The sequence below is a fragment of the Andrena cerasifolii genome, chromosome 11, assembly GCF_050908995.1.
Source record: "Andrena cerasifolii isolate SP2316 chromosome 11, iyAndCera1_principal, whole genome shotgun sequence".
Taxonomy (NCBI): domain Eukaryota; kingdom Metazoa; phylum Arthropoda; class Insecta; order Hymenoptera; family Andrenidae; genus Andrena; species Andrena cerasifolii.
In genome coordinates, this window is record NC_135128.1 from 10,913,113 (window position 1) to 10,939,271 (window position 26,159).

Below are 26,159 nucleotides of genomic sequence, written 5' to 3' on the forward strand. Positions count from 1 at the left end.
CCAGGCTCACCCCAGCGGAATCAAACAATTAATGGATCCCAAGACCGTCCGTTTGGGAGATGTATAAATCAGAGCGTGCAGCTGGAGGGATTCGAAACGCAATCAGGCAAGTTATGAGGGCATACGCTGGCTGACGATATGCTGCGGATCTGAGCAGCTCCCAGCAAGGGTAATTACGAGGAGCAGCAGTGTTCCGCTCGCGAACGGGTGGGCATAAATGCGCGATGCAAGGGGATAATCACACGCACTAGTTAAGTGGCATAATCGCGAGTAGAACAGCGCCTCTTTGGCCCTGTCGCTGATCCGTCTTCCCTTTGTCGCTTTGACAGCGCCGTTCGATGAAAGTAAAGGGGATGAAGCCGCGGGATATTCTACCAGTAGTCGATCCAATATCGGGATAGAACTCGCTGTCAACAAGGAAAACCTTTCAAAGGGTTCCAGGCGCGCCGTCTGGTCTGAACAAGGAACGTTTTGCTCGGCGGGCCCGGAAGAATTCATGCGTATCGGGGGAAGAATTCTCCCTTTATGACGAAATTTCCGACCGTTTCTACCAATCGACCGTAATTCTCCGGCAGGGTTGAAATTGCGAGCTGCGTCCCGCGCGAACATTTTTATACGAACAGCACTGCCCTGCTGATGGACTCTGAAACGCGAATAAATGGAAACGACGTTCGTTCGCTTACGGCGTGCTTTTTGGGAGAAGTTAATTAAAAGCGATCGGAGTTTAATTCCACGTGCAAAGTGTTTTTAAGAATTAAATTTCTACGCCGCATTCTTCTTAACTTCTAAACTATTCACCCACCACTTTCAGCCGCATCTTGGCCTCGGCCAACAGAAACGAACGTCGCTTGTCCATTTTGCGTGGAAACATGGAACGCAATATTTCCCGCGTAATTCTACGGCGCAGCGTTAAATGTAATGCATTCAGATCCCAGCAACGAGGGAGCATAACCCACTGGATGGAGTTTCGTCGCGGTATCCTGCATTTTTCAAACCGCGTGGCCCCAATGGAAGGAACGAACAAAAGGAATCCTAGGTATAATGGCACGCGGAGTCGAAGGGATGAATAGCGTAGCACGGGGCTGTAAAGTATAATTGGGGATAGACAGCGGTGGTCTTGGCATACAGGGTGTGATCGAAAATGTGGTTCAAGTAACAAGTAGCAATTCCATCATCGAATGATCTTTAGAATATATTTCGGGGAAAATTGGGGTTCGTGGAAAGAAATTTTAGTGGAGACTTTGGCCACAATTTTCAGGCGGAATTGCTGTTTCTTCGGCTGTGGCTGAAGCTGATGTACCATTATAGCACAGAGATTAATGGAAAATTCATCTGAAATTATGAGTAATCATCTGCGACTTGGAGGGACGCCAGTTGACAGAGACCATTTAGCTATTTCTTCCTACAAACGCGAATTTTATTAGCCATTTGTCTCTAAGCGAAACATTTGTCAGCTTTTTCGTGATTCCACTGCAGGAAGAAACCATCGAAGGGAACGGTTCTTCCGTTTCACGGATTTACAACAGCTCCGCGGCTGCCCGGGCCCTTTTTACGAGCAGTTTCGCGCGGGGCTGGAAGGGTGGCTTTAATCTCCTAGATAGACAGTGGGAATGGACCTCTAATCTCTTCGACACCAACGACCAGTACTCTCTTACAGGGCAAACAATGCACAGCCGCGACTGTTTTCGATCAAACACTTAGATCGACCTCTTGTTGAAAGAAAAAACGATGGTCCTGGGTCAAGAAACGGTTGTGGAAAGGGTTTAATGTAGATCTTCGACCTCTCCCTTTTGCTCCAATACGAAATCACCCCTTGGAGAAAATGCAGAATTTTCTTTTTTGCGCAATATCTCGAGAACGGTGAGAGATATTGGAAAGAAGTTTAAGGAAAAGTTGTGAAGTAATTATCGAATTAAGGGTTGGTGGCGGGGTGACTTGAAAAGTATGCATCTTCCGATAATTATTTCTACGCAATTTTGTAGATATAAAAAAGATGCAACTTTTGTTTAAACTTCTTTCCAATATCTCTTCCTTTTCTTGAGATATTCCAGGAAAAAGAGAACTCCGCATTTCTTCAAGGGGCGATTTCACCCCCCATTACGTCACTAAGGCACCAACAAAAAATAGGATTGTGTTACGCATGATCTACTCTACTTGCGCACAAAGTTGCATATTTTTCTGAGTTTCAGGATTCTCTGGCTTCCGTTTTTAAAATTTCACACAGAATTTGTGTAATATCGAGATATTTTATTATTAGGGAGCGTGATATGGATAATTATGAATATTTATTGCAAATTTTCAGTGGCTTCGAAAGTATAGGTTTAGTAAGAAGCCATTGCAGAATACTAAAATCACGAATAAAATTTGGCCAACCATCCAGTGTATTTTTGAAGATTGATTAACATCGAACAGTTTCTTCGAATCATTTACTTCGCATTGTCAATTTTGCGAGGTCCGTCCTCCGTCGACAGCAGCGCTCGGAGCTCGCCCCTCCGCGCTCCGCGTTGATTAAAAATCTGCAGCGCGTTTGAGAGAATTTCAAGTCAAAAGCACTCTGTATGCCAGAAGTATTCACGCGTTCTACCTTTTCCAGTGCCCTCATGCATACCTACACGCGTGCCCGCGAGTAGAATTGGAGAAGTCGTCCGCGCCATTTTTTATTCCGCCTTTCGCGCTACGGGTACGTGGGACGCAAAAGATGCTGAATATCCAGAGCTTCGAGAGCGCGACAGAACCGGTGGCATATTCTAAAGCGCATCAAGCGACGACAGGCTCTTGCATTAAACATGTATTTAAACCGTTCATAAAACGAGGAACGTATTCTGAGCTACCCTCTAAAAGAGGCCGCGCAACGAAAGACAGAGAGAGAGAGAATTCAAAGGCAGCTCATCTACGGGATGAATAAATTTTCGAAAAACATTTAATCCCTCGCGAATGTCACGCGGAGCGTGCAGAAACATTTTTCAACCCGCAGCGAAGTCGATTACGTGTCGAGCCATTCAAACGGATCCGGAGAAGCCATCGGAAGCTGCTTATCGAAGGCTGCATCCGCGAGCAATCGATTTTGCAAGAAAATTCCGCGCGAATCACGCGCGAGGAGTTCGCGTCTCCTAGAACACGAGCCGCGCTGTCACGTTTCCCTGGAGCAAGCTCGTTTTGCGAAACGATAATCCACTTTGCCCTTCCATTTTTCAGCGAGACCACGGGGCTTAGACAGACGCGATGAAAACACCGCGGAACCTCAGCCCGCAACGAGATTGTCCCCTTTCCGCGTTTTTATTTCCCTTCAGCACTGTCCGCGCAAACGACCATGTTAATGTAACTTCTGTGGCCTGTGTACGTACAGCGCGGATTTCGCATGGAGATCCCCGGCCTCTGGGGAAATGCGAGCGCGTCCGGGGTTTAACGAAGAGTCTGGCGGTGACGGTCGCTGGAGGGGAACGATCGCCACGATTTTTCGCGCTGGAGAAAATTGCTGGCGGACAAGACGCACGAGTCCGTGGGGGTACAGCATTGATGGACGATCGGGACCCGCGCTGACCATTAACCTTCTCGCCCCTCGACCTTTCCAGCCTGTAATTTGAATCCTTTTTCAGAGCCCGAGGTCGAGCGAAGTTGTGCTGGGTGGTATGTACAGTGTTATCTGAGCAAACTTCGGAGGCTGGGGGCTGTGGGAGGGAATAGATATGTCTTGAACTCGTGGATCAGTTAAGGGATGGATAATTATGTCGGTTAAATCGTAGTGGAATTTTTGTAATTACAGTTGTGCGAATGGAGTGGATGTGGGATTATGTTGTGGGTGAAATGAGTTTATTAAGAGTATATCTACTTTACGCGTTGGCTGATATTTGGTTTAATGAAGGAACCAATTTCGTCGAGTGCATCGGAATCGTCGCGTTTAATCCGACGAATCTTTGCCATCGTTTCCTAGCTGACGCAAATAAATTCGCCGGTCGTAATTAAACGCGACAATTTTATCATGTTTATTCGGCGAATTACGCGGAAACGCGTGTAAATTCGCCGATGAAATGATTGTCGGTGACACAAATGGCGTGGAATACGGTCCAATCACGGGGCCGTTTTAATTGCCTAACTGACTGGACAATTAACAGCTAACGCGGATATGGTGTTATAATTGCATTGCTTATAGCTTCCGCTTAGTTATTTCGTTATCACGCTTTGGTACCGGCGACCGCCAGCTGAATCGAAGGGATACGTATAATAACGGAGCAACGTGTACGCAGCACTCTGTGTACCTGTTATCACGTTCGTGATACTGTCTGCATTTTCGAAATTCAGGTAAATAATCGTCAGATCGCTCTTCAGCACTTTTCCCGCTGAAATAAGTGAGTCAGGTGCGAGGTATGGTCTGACCAGTTGTCTCATTCTACTTCGTTCTACGATCTTTGGAAGTGAAAGACCTGCAGGAGGTTACACGGGTCAACTTTATTCGACACGTGACGAATATTTTTTTTTAACTTTTCTCGTTATTCGGAATTTTATTTAAATACAAATTTTGCCCATCTCTGGTTTCTTTTTAGTGTAATGAAGAACACATTATAGTGTTGCAGAGGTATTGTAAGCCTCGTCCATCTGACTATCTGTATAGGAATTTTCTGAGTTGTATCTGTTCTCAACCATTCTCTTATGTTAATGAAATATTCAAAGATGTATGTAAAGGTACACATCAATGGCGCTCTCCAAGTTTCATTCGTTCTGACATTTTCAAATTAGGCTAGACACAGCTTGAAATGCATAGGTTTGGCAAGAAGATGAAGCACCACCATAAACTGAACTGACCTAATAAAAACATTCTTCGAGGCATCTTGACTCTTTTATACACTTAAAGCACGACGAAGACTGCCTCGCCGAAGGTAGCATTAATATCGGCGATGAAAATTGTTATGAACGACCGGACTTCCCAACTAGATAACAAAGTTCATTGATGGATGCTAGCCATTTATTAAATTCACTCTAAAATAATGATCTCATTCGCGGAAAGTTGGGAATGGATCGCGCCCGGTGAGTCATATTTCCAACTCGTCGTAATTACGAATCTACGGCGTCTTCATTAACAGAGAGATCCGAGGGATAAAGCACGGCTGCAGGTTTTTTTTTCACGATCACGTGTAATCTACGAGGTCTCAGCACCGTCCCGAGGAGAATCATTTACTCCGATCTCTCTGGGAACGAATATTTACAATCTTGGAAGTTTCCATTCAAACTCCCGAAGTCGTTCCTTTTTCACCCCTCCCCACGACTTACCACGTCCTAAGCCGAAGCTCTTGACTTCCTTCTCCGCGAATGTGGAACTAAGGTCGCCGGGAAGTTTCCATTATAAAGTCACACCCTCCTAATTACTTTTGTGATCGTAACTTTGTTATCGGCCGCGCCATCAATCCCTGTCCTTCAGCGAAATGGGGGCGCGCTTTAACCCGAAAGTAATGGTGATAAGACACATTTGTACGTTTGCTACAGGGGTTGGAAGTCTTACTTCGCGGTTCCAGACGTGCTCGATCATTATCTGCTCGCGACAGTCTCGGTAGACCACCGAAAATTGCATTTCTTACTGCTGTTGCACCCGGTGAAATGGACTGTTTCGAAATTGGATAAATTATCAGCGTCATCGAGATCGCAGGTTTTCTACGCAATAACCCGTGGTAGTTTATCGGAATACCATACGTTCCTTTTCGCTTTAGGCATATAGAAGTTCAATAAAGTCAATCTCACAGTAGCATTTCCTCTACTTGCTGACAGAAACAGAGCACAGTGATTTAAAAGAGGCTGTGTTTCTTCTGAAAGAAGGAACCTTCCGATGATCGAAGAAATTCAGACCAATTTCGATTTTAATTAATTTCTGAAGTTACAAAATAATTCAGAGATAATAACTAGGAGACTTTGGACAGAGTTGAGTCGAAGGAATTGCCGCACCAAATGAAACGGAACAGATGAAGGTCTTGTTAGTTTAAATAGAACGTGTTTCGTAGGATTTGTTTGGACACTCCTTCAGCTCTTTACAAGGAAAGACGGGTATTAGCTTTTCAGGAGGCGTGCTTCTACAATTCTCTCGCGTGTAGATTTTCGTCGGACTTAAGACCGAGCTTTCGCTGTAACTCTGGCTGAAGAATTTCGCCGTAGACTGCGCGGACTTTCAGGGAACAGGGTAGAACACGTCGAGAAACTTAGGCGACATATTTTTCTTCGGGCTGGCTCGCTGCAACTTTACTTCGAATTTATTTCGGCTTATGCTCGGCTGCTTTCGGCTTGAAATTTGTATCGCGAGTTTACAGCCCCTTCTGGATATTCGGGGTTCGTTTTCACGGGTGAAAAATCACTGGAATGATCAGAAAGAGATGTATTCCACTGCTGAGAGCCAGTGGAATCCTTCAGTGGAATCCTTTTACCGTCGAATCCTTTAATGGTAAAAAAAATAATGTTCATTTTTCTCCAAGCCTTTTTCACCAAATACGGAATTCTTGCAAGAATTTTAATTGAATTTCCAGTGGGTGTTGATATTAATAATATTAATTTCAAGTCTGAAGGTACTACCTGTTAATATTTACTACGTTGACAAGTCAATGAAATTCAAGCGAAGCATTTTTCTGTCGAATTATTTTGATTATCGTTCGCTTTGTTCCACGTGTCTTTGAAGGTCTGATATATCAATTTCTACGAAGAGATAAGCTTCGTCAGGCTCTTTTCCCCATATTTCTTTCAACACAGTTTGTTGATATTACCATTTTAAGTTACCTTCCCGATATATGTACACCTTGGCTCGCAGAGAATCAATAAAGAGTTAAAAAGATCGCGCCTTGCACTCGGAGCGCGACACGGTTTCTTCCGTTCGAAGCAGGAAATTGCTTTGGAAATTTCCTTATTCCATTTCCGAGGCGGAATCACAGTATCGTTCCACTGTTATTTCCACGAGAACTCAATCTGTATTCCCTGCGAACACTACGCCGATAGAAAGCTATATTTCTCGGTTGAGGCATCATAAATTGGCAATCTTTCGCGAAAACTTGCAATTTCCAATGCAAAACGCGTCGATCACCACAATTGCGAAAGTCTTAGCCCCGGAGCCCCCGCACCTACACAAACCTCCACCCACGTATATCCACCGCAGGTATTATCTTCTCAGCAACCTTGACATACCCAATCTTCTTTCCTAGTCCTTTCCCCGCCCTTTCTAACTTCCAATTATTCCTACGACCATCTATTTACATAACTCTACGCCTTACACACAAATCCATATCCAGAGTTTCGATGCAGAGTTGGGCATTTCTTGAATAAATTTTCATTCGAATTATATCAAATAAGAATAACGAATGAAATGAAGTTATTCGAGAATAATGAATAATTTTGTATTCTGTGTTATTATATTACCATATTGATATCATTATGCGTTATTGTTGTTGCATTATTATAATGACGTTATTGCATTATTTTCAATAAAAATTTATTCGAATAACACCCAACTCTGTTTCGAAGAAACAAGCCAACCCTACTCGACTTTCTCACAAACTTCAACACACATTACTGTCGGAAAATTTGAACAAAGTCAATAATCCTACCCTCGCGAAGCACCCTCGTACATCTTACCGCAATCCCAGGGGCTTTCAACTTAATATATGCCCTCTTAACACCTTCCCATTCAGAGACGTCGCAGCCGCTTCGCGAAACCGCCCCTCCTTTCACGCGTCCCCCATAAACGGGGCGCAAATGGCTGGGAGGGTGGCAACGCTTCTTAATAGTCCACCGTGAGATATTCATCAGGGCGAGTGATAAGTAACGGGAAGCTCGGTAGCGTTTACAAGGCTCATTTCGCTAGGCTACAGCTGCGATACGAAACCGCTAATGCGCCCGAGCTCGCTGATTGCTCCCGGGACAGGTTTATCACTGGAAAAGATGCGCCCCGATATCGAGACGCTGTTCCAGCCTCTTAGAAGGGTGAGCCAAGGATTGATGCCACCTGGCACATCGCGGGCGCCGGGAACGATGCATTCCTTGCGTCTTCGAATGGAACAGCTTTCTCAGGACGTGACGTGCATGAGAAATTCCCCAGCCACCACGCGCAACGTCTCCTTTGCCTGGTAAATGGCCAGAAATGGCTCCGCGAGTGTTCTTCTGCGCGGTACTTATTATTCGAGCACATTTCGAAAGGATCAAGCGAGGCTCTCGGCTCGAGAGTTCGCTGGGGAACTTAAAATGGAACGATTCTTGAGCCTTGGCACGCGGGCGATGTACTTCTGAATCGCTGCTGGAGGAATCGAATGGTTGGAAGTGTATGGAATCGGGGTTTGAGAAAGTACGATCGCGGTTTTAGGAAGTTTCCAGGTTTAATGGCGAACAGCGTGCGATAAATTCGCTTTAATTTCAGTTCCCCGCTTGGCGTGTGCTCGTATTCGCGAGGACTTTGTTGGCGGGAAAGGTGTGTGGAGAGTTACGGAATGAATACCGCTGGAAACTTGATGAAGTTTGATGGGACAATTTGGGAGAAACACATTTCAGACCTTCCGTCGAGGCTCATTATTGTGTTCCGTTCGAAGTCGTCGCAAATTAGAATTGACTTTGATTTACGACTGTCGCGAGTGGCTGCTCCTTCGAAAATCTGTTGGAACCAGCTAACAGAAAGGAGTTTCTGGTACTTACTTCGCAAGGGGTGCACTTTTCCGCATTTCCCGAATGTATCACGCTTCGTGCGAATGCGCAAAACTCGAGAGCAGGTGAGAATTGGCTTTCCATGCAAATCCCGTTTTTGTCTACGCAACGTTTTACTTGGTAAATTGCACTGTTCCCTTGTTAGCTTGCACGTTAACAAGGGCGCCGCAATAAAGGTGCAACGATTTAATCTCGCGATTTTAATTCTCCTGTGTAAGCAGTTCTTTTTTATTACAGCTATGGAGATTATTTAGACTGCGAACCTCGTCGCGAAGTAGAAAATGAAATTTCGTTTCGTAATCCTGTATTTCTTGCGTAAATAAGCACACATGGAAATTACATAAATTATAAAAGAATCACGAGTCCCTTCGCAGAACAGGAAAATAAACTGAAAATACATCCCGTGACAATAAAGGTACGTTCTGCTTTCGTGATTACTTTTCCATTAAACGCGTAGCTTTTCCTTGAAAATATTTAAATTATTCAAGAACACGTACAAGCTCCATCATACATCGGACGATTATAAAATGTAATTTTCAAAGGAGAAATAATATGGGTGAAATTGATCTTGCTTCCATCTTCAAAGCGATGGATTCTCTAAAGAGTCTAAAGTATGTATGGGGAAAAAATTGTTATCGTTCAGATAACAAGAAGGGAGCAAGAAGAAGTCGAGGCGTGTTGTGCTCGCGGTTGTGTTTGGAGGCGGCCTCAAAAGTTGGGCGTAATATTAAATATTAAAGCGTGCCGCAGGTATATGAGGACGAAGGAGAGATCAGTCTGTTGGTGACCGTGCTAGAAGACACATGTAACCACGTCGGTTAAGATTTCGGTGAGTTTTTGGCTCTAAATATTGCAAGTAGGAGTTTGTGCTACTGTGTAGTGTTTTACAATATACTGCTTAAAATAATTATTTTCATTAGTGATGTTCAATTTTTCGGTTTTTATTTGGTTATTGTGGTATGAGTATATTAATGTCGGAACAATTTTGAATTATTTACTAGACTAGGTGATCTTCTAATTATTTATGACAGAATATTAATCACCTGGTTTAAATATATGACTTGCTAATTATTTTGAGCAGTATATTATCATCATCGAGTGTGTTTAATTAAATTTCTTACGTCGTTTTCGATAATTTCGGGTGGTTAGTGTAGAGTGTAGGTGATCTAAGTGGTATTAATCTATCCTATTAGAAAATTGGGGATTTAAAAAGAATATTCTGTATTTAAACATTTTGAACTCGTATAGTCCGCGGTATAGCTCTGGAAGCATTGATTTCACAATTACCGCAACAGCATAAATTTCATTTCCCAAGCCCGTGTTGCGATTCAGGAGCGTAATTCACCCTTAATGCGGTAGATTCCGCGAATATCCAAGATTCGTAGAAGCCATTAGCGGGCGCAAGAAAGGAAAAAGCGAAGTAGGTTCTGCTGCAGCGGGAATAAAAACGAGAATGAAACATTGTTTCGCCGTTCGAGCAACAAGTGTTAAATACGCAGTTCGTTCCACGTGGCCGTGTATAGAATTCCATTCTCCATTATTTCAATACATTCCCACCGTTATAGAATTACTCTGCCGTAGAAATAGTATTAATTAATGCAGTTCGAAGAAAGAACTGTGCCATTAGCTGAGCGCGAACAATGGGAATTAGAATTATTCGCATAATATTTTAACAGGATACTACGAAGAGGAGAACAAAATAGCCTCGTAAAAATTCAAATTTGAATGTATTGTCCTGCACTGTTGCATAAATAGAATCCATAGAGATATATCGCTTGGGACGTGTTAATCACAGAGAACCAGGACGAGGGACCTGCCCTGCTGAAAGTTTAATAAAAACCTCGCGTCCTCCGGGGACCGTAAATTGCGTACTCCTTCATAATGCGTGTTATGTCATCCGACCATAAAAAAGGTCCGCGATATTAAGAAGTTTATGGCGCACAAGAGCCACGTGTTCGTGGCAAGTGTTGGGGCGTTTCTACTTTCACTGGATCTTTAAGAGGGTGCTCGGCTACTTAGGCGACATGGTTCTACTAGAAACCTAATTACGAAACTCGTGGATCTCTTGCTTATTTGTCAGAAGCTCTTTTAGAACATACTATGTACAATTATTTTTGTCTTTTATTTTTTTTAACTGTACAGTACACAGGTGAATTAAAATTACAACATTACACGCTTTGAGCCTCACAGGCGCATATCTCCAAATGCAGGAATGCATTGGCGTTATGAAAAAAAATGTCTTTTTGACTGCGCGTAATCTATTGCACTTAATCTTTATTAAGAAAAATATTTATAACAGCATGCATTGGCGTTATGAAAAAAAAATGTCTTTTTGACTGCACGTAATCTATTACACTTAATCTTTATTAAGAAAAATATTTATAACAGCATGCAAATCCATTTATATCCCACTCAGCAGGGATGTCTCGCCGGAGTTCATCGAACGGGCGCCTTTAAAGACGAACTTTGATTGCAAATCTCAGAAAACATTCCGTTAGGGATGGTTCAACCCTGTCTGCACCCCTTCTAGCCGTGTTGTCGTGGATTCTCTTATCAGGAATTTCCTCGATGAAAGTCTTTGCGTATCGGAGACGTCAACGCCCGAGCTTCTCCCAGCAATAATGGGAGGTACTAGTTGGCCAACGGATTAAGCGCTAGTGCCAGGCATCAATCTTATGCTAATGGGTTGTAAAATAGGATTCATCCGACGGCAGGCGTTCGTGGCATTGCTTATCGAGCGTAACCACGCCGACGTGCCGTTAAAGTTCGCCAATCAACGTTTCCTCCGAGCTTCCAAGACTCACGAGACGTAATCGTGGTTTAATGAAAGATTAAAATCATGGAGGAATGTATTCGTCCAGTAGGCAAGAAATATTTACACTCAACTGGCCTCACATGTCACAAAATTCTCATAACACATTTTCTTTTACAAACAAGCTATTTTGTTTGCTTTGTAGAGTAGACTTCGAAATAGTCAAAGCAACAGTAGGATTGATAGTTGAAGCTGTTATATATGTATATTTCTCATTGCTGCACCTTTAAACGACCACGAGAGCATTGACAAATTTCTTCGCATTAACCGTATTAAAATTGTGCTGGAAAAAGTAATTGTCCTCTTAGGTGGTGACTAATGGCACAGCCAAGATCCCAGGAAATGCCGTTGAATGTAATCTGGCGTACTGCTAAGCCTTTTTAAATACGTTCTACCGCAACACTTTTTCGGGATTAAAATTTAATTTCTACCTCGCAGGGCCGACGTAATTCTCATTGCGGAATTCAATTTGCAACTTCTACAAATGAGGGCTCGCGGCCGCTTAAAATACGTCGCAGCTTTTACTCATAACGGCAAATAACGACTAACGCATTTGCATTGTATTCTACGCAAACCGCGGTCCCTTTTTTAATGGTCACTATCATTTTATGCAGATTGCGTTCCCGTGTTTGTCTCTGTATAGTTTTACAGCGAAGTTTTATCGCCGCTATAAATTCCTTTTTTTGGTATTTTTCGTAACCAGAGTATTTTACTGTTTCACGTTTCCTCTGTTTTACTTTATCAACATTGACTTTCATTGAATATTTACTCAATGGAAGCATTAGTTATGTATCGAATGCGTCAGAAGTTATATGCATCTGTTCGACACGTAGGAGTCCAAATTTTTTTTTGGAGTGAAAGTATGAGATGGAAGTCGATGGAAAATGGGAGAAGTTTAATTTACCCTAAGATTGATTTAGGTAGATTTTTTAACGACAGCGTATTAAAGAAAATGGATCTAACTTTGTTTTATATTGTCATTCGTTTTTATAGATGCAATTTAGGTTAATGATATCGCACTATGGGCCACTGCTGCTTTACTTTGGCACGAATTTGTAGAGATTTTGCGATCTTCGTTCACTGTATAATCGTAGAGCTGAAGTTAAATCGAGTGTGGCTGGATTAAGTTCCGATGAAACTTTATTATTACTCACTGGACTTCCTTCACTTGCCAACTCAATCGTGCTCCACCATTATCCTCTAATGGATTCTCTACAGATGGTGTAGCTTGGAAATACAACGTGAAACGTAATACGTTGAATCCCTACCAGGGATGAAGTAAGCACTTAGAAACGATAAAATAAAATATGTTTATATGAATGTATTTCCAATTTCATTCCGTTTCAAAGCTACAATCATTTTTATTATTTAGTAACTTGTATGCCCTTATTCCTATTTGGGGTGCTCGAAATGTCATCCTGCATTTCCATAAAATTGCAATCGTATTGACATTGCATTTTTTTTTTAAATTTTTCGTTTTTAATTCTGCTTCTGCTGTCTCATATTTGACAAGTCATTTCTCGATTAAAATACGTCATCACTGCATATTTCATCAAGCGAAGCACAAAGTATTTAGTATCTAGAGAACTCTCGATTAAGTAACGAATCAAATACACTTAGAATTAATGGGAGTATTAGTGGAAGACGAAGATCACTTATGACTGGGAAATAAATAGCAGTTAGACGCGTATGTCTATATAAACGTATTTATATGAATCTATTTTATTGTTCGCAAGTGATGAATCCATTTCTACAGTGTGTGTCACGTATTATGCTGCACGATGTATATTTTTTCGCAAGCCGCTGCAAATAAGCGTGAATATTTTGCCAAGTCTCAGTCACCCACGAGCCGTTTCCGCCCAATTAAATTTACGAACACTTCCTCGCTCGTTACTTCTGGTGAAGCAATTTTTGAGTGAAATCCTCGCAGCTATATTGAAGTCGCCGCGCAACGTTGAATAAATCTCGTGTTAAATAGAAGTGCCCGAGGCGCCAAACGAGGCTTCCCTGTTTCCTTTTTCCTGGTTCTACGTGAAATTAAAAATGGGAAAATGCTTGCTCCTTTAAATGACGATTTATATAAATTCTTGCTTTAACCGTGTCCTTAATTCCCTACGATTGTTCCTGATTGTCCCTCGTGAATTCTTCAGGCATGATATATTTTAAAGAGAAGTAGAAAACGGATACAATTTTGCTTTACCTCAGTTCGCTTCTAATATTAGAATTTTATAATTTTATAATCTAAGATTGATAATATTCACTGTGGTATCTCGCATTATGAATTTCGCCATTTGTCCTCGAGCTAGGAGACCGTGAAGCTGCATCGCAAAAATTAGAATTTCATTTCAAGATAATAATTTTTCCTTCATGGAAACGATGAAAAGTTTCTGGACTTGTGGTTAAAATTAAATTGAGCTTACCATATATTACCTGCAATTTGATAAGTTTTCGTTTTATCAGCAGTACCTTCGCCTAAATTTAATTTGCGCAGCTTCGACGCAATTTTTGTCAGGTGTAACTTTGTGACAAAGGCGTAGAAATTGCCTCGTCCTGTGATCCCCTATTCCCAGCACGAATTGCATTGCTTGATTATGTAAATGATCGAACGTATCACTGTAATTCCGCCTCTACATATGTATGTATCGGGAATTGGTTGTTACGTGAGCGAAAGCTTTGAAGTGTTAACAAATACGGTAAGTGAAATTGATAGTGAGGGGAGCGCACATTGGACAATAACAATCTTTAAGTTATTCTCATTAAAAGTGCATCGCAGTCGTGAAGATTTTAACACTTTGCTCCAGTAGAATTCTAAATTTCATTAATTTTAAACAGTCGTGCATACAACTAGTTATTGCAATAGCATTGTCTCAGAATAATGCCCCACAATGCTCTGAATTCTCGAATCGCAATGTTCATCTAGATCGGAGAATATCCACGAGGACTTTGCGCTTCATCCCTCGGATTAGGATTTAATCGAACACATTGAGCGCAATTTGCAAAGCGTGTTCCCACACGAGCGAATGCATTTGCAACCGCAACGTATTTTGATGTATGATCAGAATAGTAGGCAGTTGGGAGTTTGATTAATTAACTTACGCAGAAATATGCATTATGGTTCGTAACAAGATCCACCTGTGTGACATAGAACACGGCAGAGTAATCGATTTAACAAATTTCACAAAACACTTTGCACCTGTAATATTCCTTACAAAGTTGTATGCTTTCTTGTATTATTCAGTGATTTACTCATTATTGATTTAATCGCGTGACTGAAAGCAGTCAATGTTTCATAGAGTGCTCTTTAACGCTGAATGTAATCACGACAATCTTATTAAGTGGTTCACCACGCTCGTGTATCCATTGTATATGATTTTTTGCAAGCTTGACAGAATTTAATTTCAAATTTTACCTCCAACTTTCCAAGTGGCTAGGTACCTATGCGAACTTCAAACTGAATCTCAAACAGTCTTTGACAATGTGTATCCTGATTTTAATCTTCACACGTGCAACAGCACGATAAAACACACTTGAAGCATGGTGCTTACATTTCTAGTCGCTAATTAAATTCCCCGCATCGTTTGATTTCAGGAATATCTTACGAGAATTGGGTCAACCATCCTTCTTAACGAACCGTGAGTTACAACGCTGACGATCTGATTGTGCAAGCCACTGAGCATCTTCAGAATTCCCTTTCGCCCCGGTGCTCGACGCGCAATTAAACGCCTTATGGCGAGAGATTAATATTTTTGCAGTTAATCGTCATTTAGATACGTGCGCGAATTTGGGGAATTTGGTGGAGTCGGAGCTTGAAGGGGAAGTAGTTAAAATATTTATGTGCTCGCGAGTCTCCCTGCGATACTTCTCAAAACATCTGACACTCTTCGTGCTTCTGATTAAGTCGTTAGCGCTGCGTTCATTTTGCAGCATTTCTCGCTGAACTTATCCTTGTCTATCTCTCGTAATTAATTCATCCTGTTCTTTAAGGCGAATCGTAGAATTAAGAAATTGGGATTGTACTATCACTTGGTGTATCGTGCTTTCTATTTGAATTGAATCTACTTTCGATTCAGTAGATTGAACTGGTTCTTTTTTAAGAAAGCTGACAGTCCCCTAAAATGTAGTGTTTGTCCGTGTCCCTCGTTTTGCATACACAGCGTCAGTATTTCACGCGGTAGAATTAAGATTGCTCTGATAGTAGGTCTGTTTACTCGCTCCAATTAAAGTTACGACATTCGATTATCGTTCTTCACTCGGTCAGCAGGCATCTCCGCGCTTTAAGGGAGGTTTATAGGACACTGGCCAAACACGGAATTGTATTTGCCGATTCGACTGAATAACGGTTATCCTTTCCTTAAATTAAGGACCGGCACTGGCTAGGGCGTTTAATCGAAGTGCCCAATCCTAACAGGATTTAATAGATACTACATGTTGATCCTTGCGTTGCTCCCGAGTAGCTAAAGGGTACGGAAATTTATAGCGTTCCGAACGAAAAAGATCGAAGAACGAAGTAACCTATTAAAAGCTACACGGTCCTCGAATCACAATTAGGAATTGGGAATCATCTTTTATTGAGTTAGTGACGAAAGAAAAAATTCAATAAGTAGCAAAAGCTGTTATCTTTTTAAACGTTTTTTAATATAAGGTTTTTATATATTATTTTTATAATTTATATATTATTTTTATAATTTATATATTATTTTTATAATTTATATATTATTTTTATAATTTATATATTATTTTTATAATTTATATATTATTTTTATAATTTATATATTATTTTTATAATTTATATATTATTTTTATAATTTATATATTATTTTTATAATTTATATATTATTTTTATAATTTATATATTATTTTTATAATTTATATATTATTTTTATAATTTATATATTATTTTTATAATTTATATATTATTTTTATAATTTATATATTATTTTTATAATTTATATATTATTTTTATAATTTATATATTATTTTTATAATTTATATATTATTTTTATAATTTATATATTATTTTTATAATTTATATATTATTTTTATAATTTATATATTATTTTTATACTTTATATATTATTTTTTAATAATAAGGTTTTTTTAAACGTAATCCCGCAACACTTGAAACTCAAAATTCAGTGAAAACGCGAGCCATTCTCTCCACCGCGAACCGAAAACGCCAGCCACAAAAGTCGCGTCAATCGACTAAGTACTTCGACGCGTCTCATCAGTATTCCGCGCCGACACGTGCCAAGAATATTTGTTCAAGAACACTGAGATGGGTTCGCGACAAGATAACACAGCCACCATCGCGTTGCAATTACATCAGAGAAAACAAGAGATTGATAGAAGTGCCGGCAATAGGACACGCTTCTCGATTGGATTAACATTACGAACACTTCGCTAGTACTCATTCTATTTAGACTTACGTACACTCGCGTCTCTGCCGTTTTACGAAAGTGCTTTTTCACCTGCAGGTCGGTAGAACGTTCGACGCTAATCAAACGCGTAGTTAATTTAGATAGAAATGCAGTAGAAACGCCCTTTAAACTGTTAAAAGTCAACGCAATCTATGTAAATTAAAATTAAACAGTGTCGCGTAGAAAAAATTCGTTTGAAGTGGAGCTAGTAACAAATTATAAATTTACCGAATCTCCCTCATTTTCTACGGAATGTTTAATCTAAAATGTTCCCTCTTCGCGAAGTAGTGGTATAAAGAAATATGAAAAAAGCTGCGTTGTCGAATATCGTATTGAAATTTTGCGAAGTGCACCTACGAGACGAGGGGGCGCTCGTTAAACGGAGTTAATCAAAGTTTCCATGGAGCGTATAAAAGCAAAACCGTGTAATGGGGGTGTTAATTAAATTTTACATCGCTGCCCCGTTTAAAGCCGTACTTATTCATACAGGGACATCGACGTGCCGTAATCGTAAAGGTCTGTCCGAGGTGATGCATAATGCATGGTACCTTAAAGCTCGCTTCGCTGATCAAATTATGCGTTTTACGCCACCAAATTTGCAACTTGGTTGCAGCAAATCTTGACACTTGTTTGCTCGTCCCTGTGTAACACGATATACTACGTGTTCCAATGGTAGATCGAAGTTCAGGGAAACACGTAACTGCGTAACTTGGGCGTCATTAGCATTCACGTTGCAACGTGGTTCTATGTTCTATGTGCCACTTGATAGTGATGGCAATAAGTAGGTACAGTGGAACCTCTGTTGTTTGAGTATGCTATTAATCTAAATAAAGTGGAATATTCAATCTTGCGTGAGAATTCAGATTCGAAAATTTCAATCCAAATTTCCATGCTCAAATATTAAATTTCACACAGGCTTTAGTGCATATGGTGTCTGCTTTACTGTGTTACTTGTAATAGAGTGGAACCAATACACGCAGTTACATATTTTATTCAATTTTAGAAACTCGGGATTCGTACATTTTTAAGGAAACTGTGGTGCTTCATAATTTTTCCCCATTTCTGGTTCTTAGTTCTGTATTTAGATATTTACTTAATATATTTTATTAGGCAAAATTACGTCATACTCCGCTATCGCTGTCCTTAAAACGACAGGCTTCTTTTCACCAATGACAACTTCCCTATTTCTATACAGAAAAATGATAAGATTCGACTGCAAACAATCCAAAATTCGAGGCACGAGAGAGACCAGGACACCGCGAAATTTTCTAACGAGGGTTCGCAGAGTGCAACTAGTAATTTCGACACTTTCCCGTGTGCCGGCCGAGCAAATTTGAATTATCGGGCCACCGGAACAGGAGCAACGAAATTTGTTGTTGCGCGCTGGACACAGCGGTGGTTGACTACACCTGCTCGGCGACCGATAAGATTATTTACAGCGCGAACGAAATCGTATTACACGCATCTGTGCGCGGAAATTGGCAATAGCGTGTTCCAGGACGACCGTCCTAGATCCTAAAGAGACTGGGAATCGATTCTATTCGTTTTAAGGGACCGTGTAGAAGCACCCTGTGCACGACTATCGTTTCTCCACTCCTGTATACCCAGCGAAATAATTACGCGCTTTGGGTCTCGTCCACAATGGAATGGACCGAAATTACGCGTTTCCTGCGGCATTGTTCGCAATTATCGCAGCCTTCTGTGCAGGTAAAAATATTGAACAAAATGCTGCAAACAGGGGGGACACGTGCGAAGAATCTTTCCAACTCTGCGATCATTCTTGCACTCCTATTATTTTCTGCGGGTGAACTGAGATCAGTTCTGAATACAGTCTCTCAAATTAATAAAATTTCAAAGTTCGATCATTCTTCCCTCTAGACGGGAAGTACTGTAATCATTTGTGCCTCAATTGGTTTTAAGTCGTTTGTTGGTTTAGTGCAGTGGCTTACTAGCTTTAAGGTAGCTATAGAAAATATATCTGGAAAAGAAGCATGGATGTGGCTGCTCTTACTCGGAGCAGTCGTATACAGTGGCACGAAAATTCGCTTAACTATCCTGAACATAGGTATCCAAAGCACTTAAGAGATTGGGTGTCGAGACAAGTGAATCGCGTCTCCGATGTAAATCCTCCGACACGTCTGGAATCTATCATTCGGAATGGGCAAGCACATTTTCGAATGGACATAATGTTTCATTGTCGATTGGTACAAAAGGCGCATTAAAGTGATCGATTATGCTGGAAATAAGACTCCAACGTTCTGGCTACCGAGCGCCTGGCTTGCACCGTGAAATGGACGAGATGAGATTACGGTGATGCCTCGACAGTAATTTATCAAGTGCGGTTAAGTTTCGAAGTTGGAAAGATCCGCGGAGTAACCCACCATCGATTTCCAAGTATCTTACTGAAACGCGTGCGAACCTACAAACATCTCTGCTTGCAACCTGCTTCCAATCGCAACTTCCCTCTATCGAGATTAATAATTAATCCTAGTGATTAGTTTTAGCTTGGCACGACTTTGGGATCGATTACAATATCGCATCGGAGTGATTCATTTCACTAATCAACTCGTACGTTTCGCGTGATTAGAGAGTCTCGCAAAGAAATAAAGAGAAAAAAACAAAATGATATTCTTTAATTATGCCATTATAATATTATGAGAATAAGTTATAGAAAAGTTGATAAACTAATCGTCATCGCTATTTTCATCGATAATTGCCGTTGTATCTGTTACATCAGGCCCGGAGTTGCCCAGGATGGCCATCGTTGGTGTTCAGTGAATTGGGTGTTGATAGATTTTTGCAGACTATCAATACAGAGTAATTCGGTGGAAGCATAATCCTCATGCTCTGCCTTTTCATTCACCATTTCGAGGTATATTATTTTTGAGAATATGTTTGTGACAGCTGAGAAAAATTCAGATTTATCCACGAAGTGTAATAGTTTATATTTCTAGTGTGCATCCAGGAGCGTAGTGTTCATTTCACTTTAAATCTCTATGGTGAAAGAGCTATTTGTATAGCATTCTCAACAAAGTCGCGATACGATTTTCAATTTCCGCGGAAATATTGATGTCATATGTACTGGAGCTACACACGTCACGGGGCGTATCAAACTCTACGAGAATACACAAAATCATAAAACTGGATCGAGGGTTGTTTACGTGTTTACAGTAGCTCCAGTCGAAACTGTCGAGACAGCTGTCGATGGGAATAAAACCCTCACTTGCCAGGCAAGCAGAGTTCTTAATACCCGAAGACACGGGAAGCCCTTACGTGAAATACAACCCCTTTTTATCGCGGCTGAACGCGTCCGCGGGCTGGGAATCGTGGATTTTACACGGTAATATTAAGATCCGCACGCTTTTCGCTCTGTATCTGCGTCAAGCGCGCACTTGCAACGCCGTAAAGTAACTTGAGGGGGCTCGTGGAGTGCGTAAATCCAATGTAATTTTCCTTTTAACACGAATCGCCCAAGTTTCTCGCTGCCTTGAAAGAATAGAGCGACCGAGGTAGCACACTCAGAATTTTTATTCGGACACTTCAAACAGTTCGTGAAATTTTTTTATCGCGCCAGAAGGAGATTTTTATTTCAATCTTACATACATTAAACAAAGCTCTTGAAGCTCGTTCCTTTATTTCTGCATCAGGAGAGTTTAGAAGCAGGGTGAAAAGATTTCGCCGGGAACTTCGAAATCGTTTGAACAAAATTCTGATGCCACCCTCTCAATATTTTCCGGCATACAGAGGCAAGTATTCGCGTGCACACCATCAGCTGCTGAATTTTTCAAGCAAACACCACACGGACACCGTTCTTTTGCTAGTCCTTCTAGTTTGGTGTGTTTGATTGAATAATAAATAGGCATCATCGCGAGGGGCGCTCGCCGTAACCCGACATGTACACGAAGGGAATTAACACGTCGTAAGCAACGTTTTCAGCTAGAGGATTTGGCGCGCTGACGGGCCACGTAATGTCCTATGAATAATAAATTACGCACGGTGTACACAATCTGCTATGCATATTAAACTCTGTAAAACTAACATTTAGAAGCAACAAGAGGGCTGGAAAAACTCGAAGACACGCGCTGAAAGGAATTACAGAATATATTGCCCGTGGTAAACTTAAAAAATACTGAAAATCCAAAGATCCCTTCAGGAAGAACTTCGGTATCGATTTTCTAATAAACAAAGCCTGGTGGAAGGAAAAAGTATTTGACAGTTTTGATTTATCTTTACACAAAGGATCCCTCCAGGCCAGGAATCTTACCACAATTTCGTGCTCCTCTGTTTTTTTAAGGAAACGAATGGAACAGCAGAGCAGCGCGCTCTCCCGTGTTATAATTTATCCCTCTCCAAAGAATAAACAGAACGACACTGTTTAAAATGCGTAAAACTCGAAGCCGGGGCATTCATCACAGAGGGGTGGGTGTCGTCTCGTGGAGCTTTTAGCGACGACACAGGAGCCCAACTCCGTGCGCCTCTGTTCTCCCTTTTCCGAGACAATACGACCGCTCCATCCCCAACGCGAACGGGAATTTAATTTATGGTGCTCCAAGCTAACGCTTTCGTATTTTTCTTCTTGACCTAAGGTTGTTCTTAGCTGGCAGTTGAACACGGCCACCGGTAAAAGTTCCCTTTGAGGGGCGAAAGAAAAATGGGGGATGAACGGACGCCCGGGGTCGCAGGCGTTGGCGAGAAGGAAAAGGACGCGTGCACAGGAAGAATGTACAGTCTATGCTCGACGCGATCTATCGCGAGTACATAAAGCACTGATGATCCTTCTGGGTCAAAGGTTCTCCCGGAGAATTCGCGTCGCAAATCACGAGGAATCGATTGTTACCGTCGCAAAAAGGCTGAGCGTGGATCCTTTTGTGCAAATAGTACCTATTCCAGTTTTAACACACGTCTGTTACTGTTATTACATACAATTAGTGAAAGAGTTGTTTGAATCGTTATTCATTCGTGGTATGTTTCTTGTTAATTCCCTTTGGATGAGTTAGACTCGTTCAGGGTTTGTTAAGATTGCAAACTATTTGCCGACTATGAAGGACCACCCTTGTAGAGGGACAATGTACAATCGATTCAAAACCATTTATTTTAACAATAAATTTAACTTAACTATATTTACTATCTAAGTGTACTTGTTCGTACGCAAGGTCTATTACTATAATAGTGAGATCTGTAGCGTTCGATAGGTTCGATGAGGTTTGTCTGAATATCTATTGCGATCTGGTCCCGGCTCGTCGCTGAGCTTTCCTCCAAGTCTCTCAGCCCTCCTTCCTGGTCTGGAAAAATGGGCCTTGTCCAATCAGCGTCTCGCGACATCGCAACACCCTTCCATTGCGCCCCTTGCGTGTCTTCCGGAGTGGGATGCGTTGGCGTTAGACTCCTCCGCTTGGTGGTAACGGCTTGGCAACGCGTGGGAAAAACCCCGGGCCTTGATTTCACCAACGGCCTACTTGCTGGCGAAAACCGTTGAAACGGTCGGACCCATGGTGGGCCCTCAAGAACTTGACCTTCGAGGTCTGGGATGCGTCAAGAAAAAACTCGGCGATCCGAGGACGACAATGCAAGTCAAGGACTCCTTAGGTTTATGGAGATTTGTGTTTCCGCATCTCAATTGGGTTTGGAGATGGGACAAACTTTCTCTAAACAGAGTGACTTGACCAAGGTGGTCTGGCTAGTGTATAACTAAACATTTCTAATCCTCGTAAAATTGAAATGATAGGGAAACTTTGGCGCATCTCTTCCAATTTCGTGCATACATAATTTATCCCCTAATTCTCTGTGCGTATTAGAGGAAATGATGCATCATTGACTCAGCGCTGTTTGATTAACATTAATTACAAACAGTGGCATAAATCAGGATATTATATGTATAATAGACAAGATAGTCCCCCGCAATTTATTGTTTAGAGTGGTTTGCAATTGAGCTGAATTAAAGCGTTTCCCTGCTCCCTTGTTTATTAAATTTAATCAATGGACTTTGCTCCGCAGCTTATTGAACGATGCATCCATATCACAGGAAGTAGTCGAAGGAAGTATCTTGTAGAGAAGAACCAAACTATCCACGTTTAATGAGGCAATAAGGGGCTTCACATTTTCTCTTTACGCGAAAACGAAATCGGGGTTGAGCTAATGGCCCGTGAATCGAGGTGATTCGCCCGTCTCACTTTTTACGACTTGAGTCTGTGTTTGATGAGAATCCTCTGCCCCGACGATTATTGCGTAGCCGAAGATATCTACGATTCCTCTGCCTTGAACAGCGACGTGAATGTCATTAAGCATGGAGAATTTAACAACGAGCTCGTTGTAAATATTCAGAGGCATCGCGGGGCGGGCGGAACATCCATTTACAAATGCACTCGCGGGAAGTTCAGTTTAAAGCCATCGTTTTCAGCGATATAATCTTGGCCATGTAATATTTTACGCTTACTCTACTCGCTCGATGGCCAGAATTTACATCGAAGCACTTTTATCCAGCCGATTTCGAGCACGACCACCGGGAATTAACGAGACGCCCGATAGTTCATCAATATCGTTGTTCTGACTGACTTGGCGCATAATGAAAGCGGGAAGAAATTGTCGTTAATCACGCGGAACTTTGTAACGGCGCCGCGCGCGGCGTCGTTAATCTTCGCTATCGCCGTGAAAATTTTATTTCGGTACTGCTTTTCGCGAGATTACAGTTTCGCGCTGGTTAAAGCAGATTTCGAAATTACATGGTCGGGAACGCATAAAAATTTTACACATTTTCCCCGGTGAAAAATGGGAACGTTGGTAACCTGTTCACTGCCACAATCGAGCTTGGTTGATTTAATAATTCCCGCGTTAAATCGCCCGGGTTTCCCGTAGTTAATCGCCGCATTTTCCGCTGTTTTCCGTTACGCCAGTGCCGCCAGAGTTATAGCTATTTATTCAAGGTTATATCGGAGGAAAAACAATATAAAAAAAAATGTTATCATCTTAAAATATGTATAAATCAATACCAGAAACACTTCGTAGCTTATCTGTTAAAGTTTGCTTTGAAAAAAATCCTAAATTTTTTAACCGTTTACCCGAGAATGTACCCTTAAAGGTTTCGTAAACGTTATACCACATCATCCCTCTGGCGAGGGTGGAATACTAAAGTGCGAGAATTTGAGGCAATATCGGTTCGACCAGACCTCTGAATGGGAAATAACGCGGGCGAACACCGCCATTTAACCCTTGCCATTGAGTTGGCCGTTGTAGGCTTCCTTTCACTCTTCTCATATTCGCCCGCTCCGAAGAATATTCTCGTATTTCCAGCGCTCGCGTTACGCTTCCCAACGAAACAGATGGAATTGCGTTCCCTGGTATTTCTCGATAGGGAACGACCTTACGGAATATCATCGATCGCGACCGCGATAAATTCCTAAATTCTTGGAGCACTCAGAGCATTGCATCTTAGACCTCGCTCCCTTTTCTTCGTGTTTTCTTTATCACGCGCCCGGAGCGTCCGAGACGAGGGGCACTTTACTGCGTACCGCTGCAGTTTACGACACTTGCAATTGCGCCCGCTGCAGCCGCGACGTCCGAGTAAACACACGCCACTCGATTCGACCTAATTTTACGGATTACCACTGGGTGACGAAGAATCAAATGGTATCATCGGCGATTTCGAGCTGCCTCGTTGAGGGTTACGATTCCGTGGGCGACTGGAGTGCTTGGTACGTAGCTTTACTGTCGCGCAATTCGTTTCCGTTTAGTGCATAGACAACCAGGGATGGGGAATTCGTAGCGCAGAGTTAGCTTGTCTGTTTAGGAGGATTCATATCGCGGTTTTAGTTGAATGAGTATTTTTTATAGTGGAAGGTGTTTCAGAATATTAGTCAGCTGATTCGTGACATTGCACTGGCTTCGTGTATATTTTGAATTGTAAATTTCAATGGAAAGGAAATGGATTCCACTGTACCGTATCTCGAACAGTACTCAGTTTTTACATTTTTATTACGGCTTTTTTTTAATAATATACAAACTGCACGGGAAACAATTGGCTTTCATATCGCTCCGAACTATTTATTTGCATACCGACGTTTTTACGGAATTGATAAGTATCATTTCTCTCTGACATTAAAGTTTCATTTGTTCGGGCAATTTTACATTTATTTTTCCACGGAAAATCGATTTTTCAAAATGGAACTCCCCCGACTGTCGCTTAACTTTCAACAGTGACGTATGAATTAACCCTCGCTTGTCACAGTGGGTCAGAATCACCCACAATTTGACTTCGAGGCATCGTTAGAAATGGTACTACTGCTTAATCATGGTGATACTTTAAATATTAATTTTCAAGGACGTACTCTACAATATTCAAACCTCATCTCAGAATTTTTGCAGCTGAGTGAAGATTGATAATTCAGTGTGACAACCGAGGGTTACAGCAAGCACCAGAGAGATAAACCACAGAATCTCTTAAAACAAACCTGTAATCTCGCAAATTGACCTCACAAGTAGTTGCGCCCTCACGTTCCCAAACAAAACTCGAAATTTGAAGGAGGTAGACGCAGGATATAATGACACGAAACAACCATGAATCTCGTCGTAAATTTATCTTCGAAGTAGACTTCCTGACGTAACCTCGCCCCATAGTGTTCGCTGGAAACTCCATCACGATTCAACAGCGTCGTCTGGAGGCGTATTCCCCGTTGCAGAAGCTTTTGGCTGTCCAGGCACGTTCCGCGGCATCGGTTCTCCCTTTTCTCCCGCGCGACGAAGCATCGTGTGTATTAGTAAAATTTATATTCATAGTCAGCGTGGGACGAGTTTGTAGTCTGGTAGCAGTTTCGACGTCCAGGGAGAAAAAAAAAAACCCGGGGAAAGCTGAGGGTGTCGGTTCATCCTTCATTGAACCTGCACTTTTTCCACGATGCTACAAAAATTCGATGCTCTACCCAGTTCCCAAGGAAGCAGTATGGTTCTGCGGTTTATCTTCGTTCCGCTGAAAGCAAAGTTCTCCCGACGACATCAATAAGTGGTGTTCGAGTCGCCTTTACGTGGAAATTCAATAATTTTTATGAAATTAAATTCCTCCGAAGGAGATAGTGCGTCGCGATTCTATTTATTTGGCAAAGTAGGTACATCGAACAGAAAGGGACGATAGTTCGAAGTTAATTAAATTAATGGAATTGAAATTAAATTAGTGGAATATTTCTGCCATTTTGAGGACGAGTTTTAAGGCATTTGGCATTGGTCCACCTGCTATTCGAAGTGGCAAGAATTTCATTTCCCTTGGAAAGGGCACCTTTTAGATT

At 41.6% G+C, this 26,159-nt stretch overlaps 1 protein-coding gene and 1 long non-coding RNA gene across 3 annotated transcripts in view; one reads left to right on the top strand and one right to left on the bottom strand.

Moving 5' to 3' along the window:
* Window positions 1-26,159, bottom strand: part of Glurb (metabotropic glutamate receptor B) — a 243,591-nt gene that overhangs the window by 141,886 nt on the left and 75,546 nt on the right. The window lies entirely within an intron of this gene.
* On the top strand, window positions 9,029-15,194 carry LOC143374524 (uncharacterized). Its single transcript, XR_013086679.1, has 3 exons — window positions 9,029-9,073; window positions 9,409-9,487; window positions 15,059-15,194. It is a non-coding gene; the product is annotated as an uncharacterized LOC143374524 (long non-coding RNA).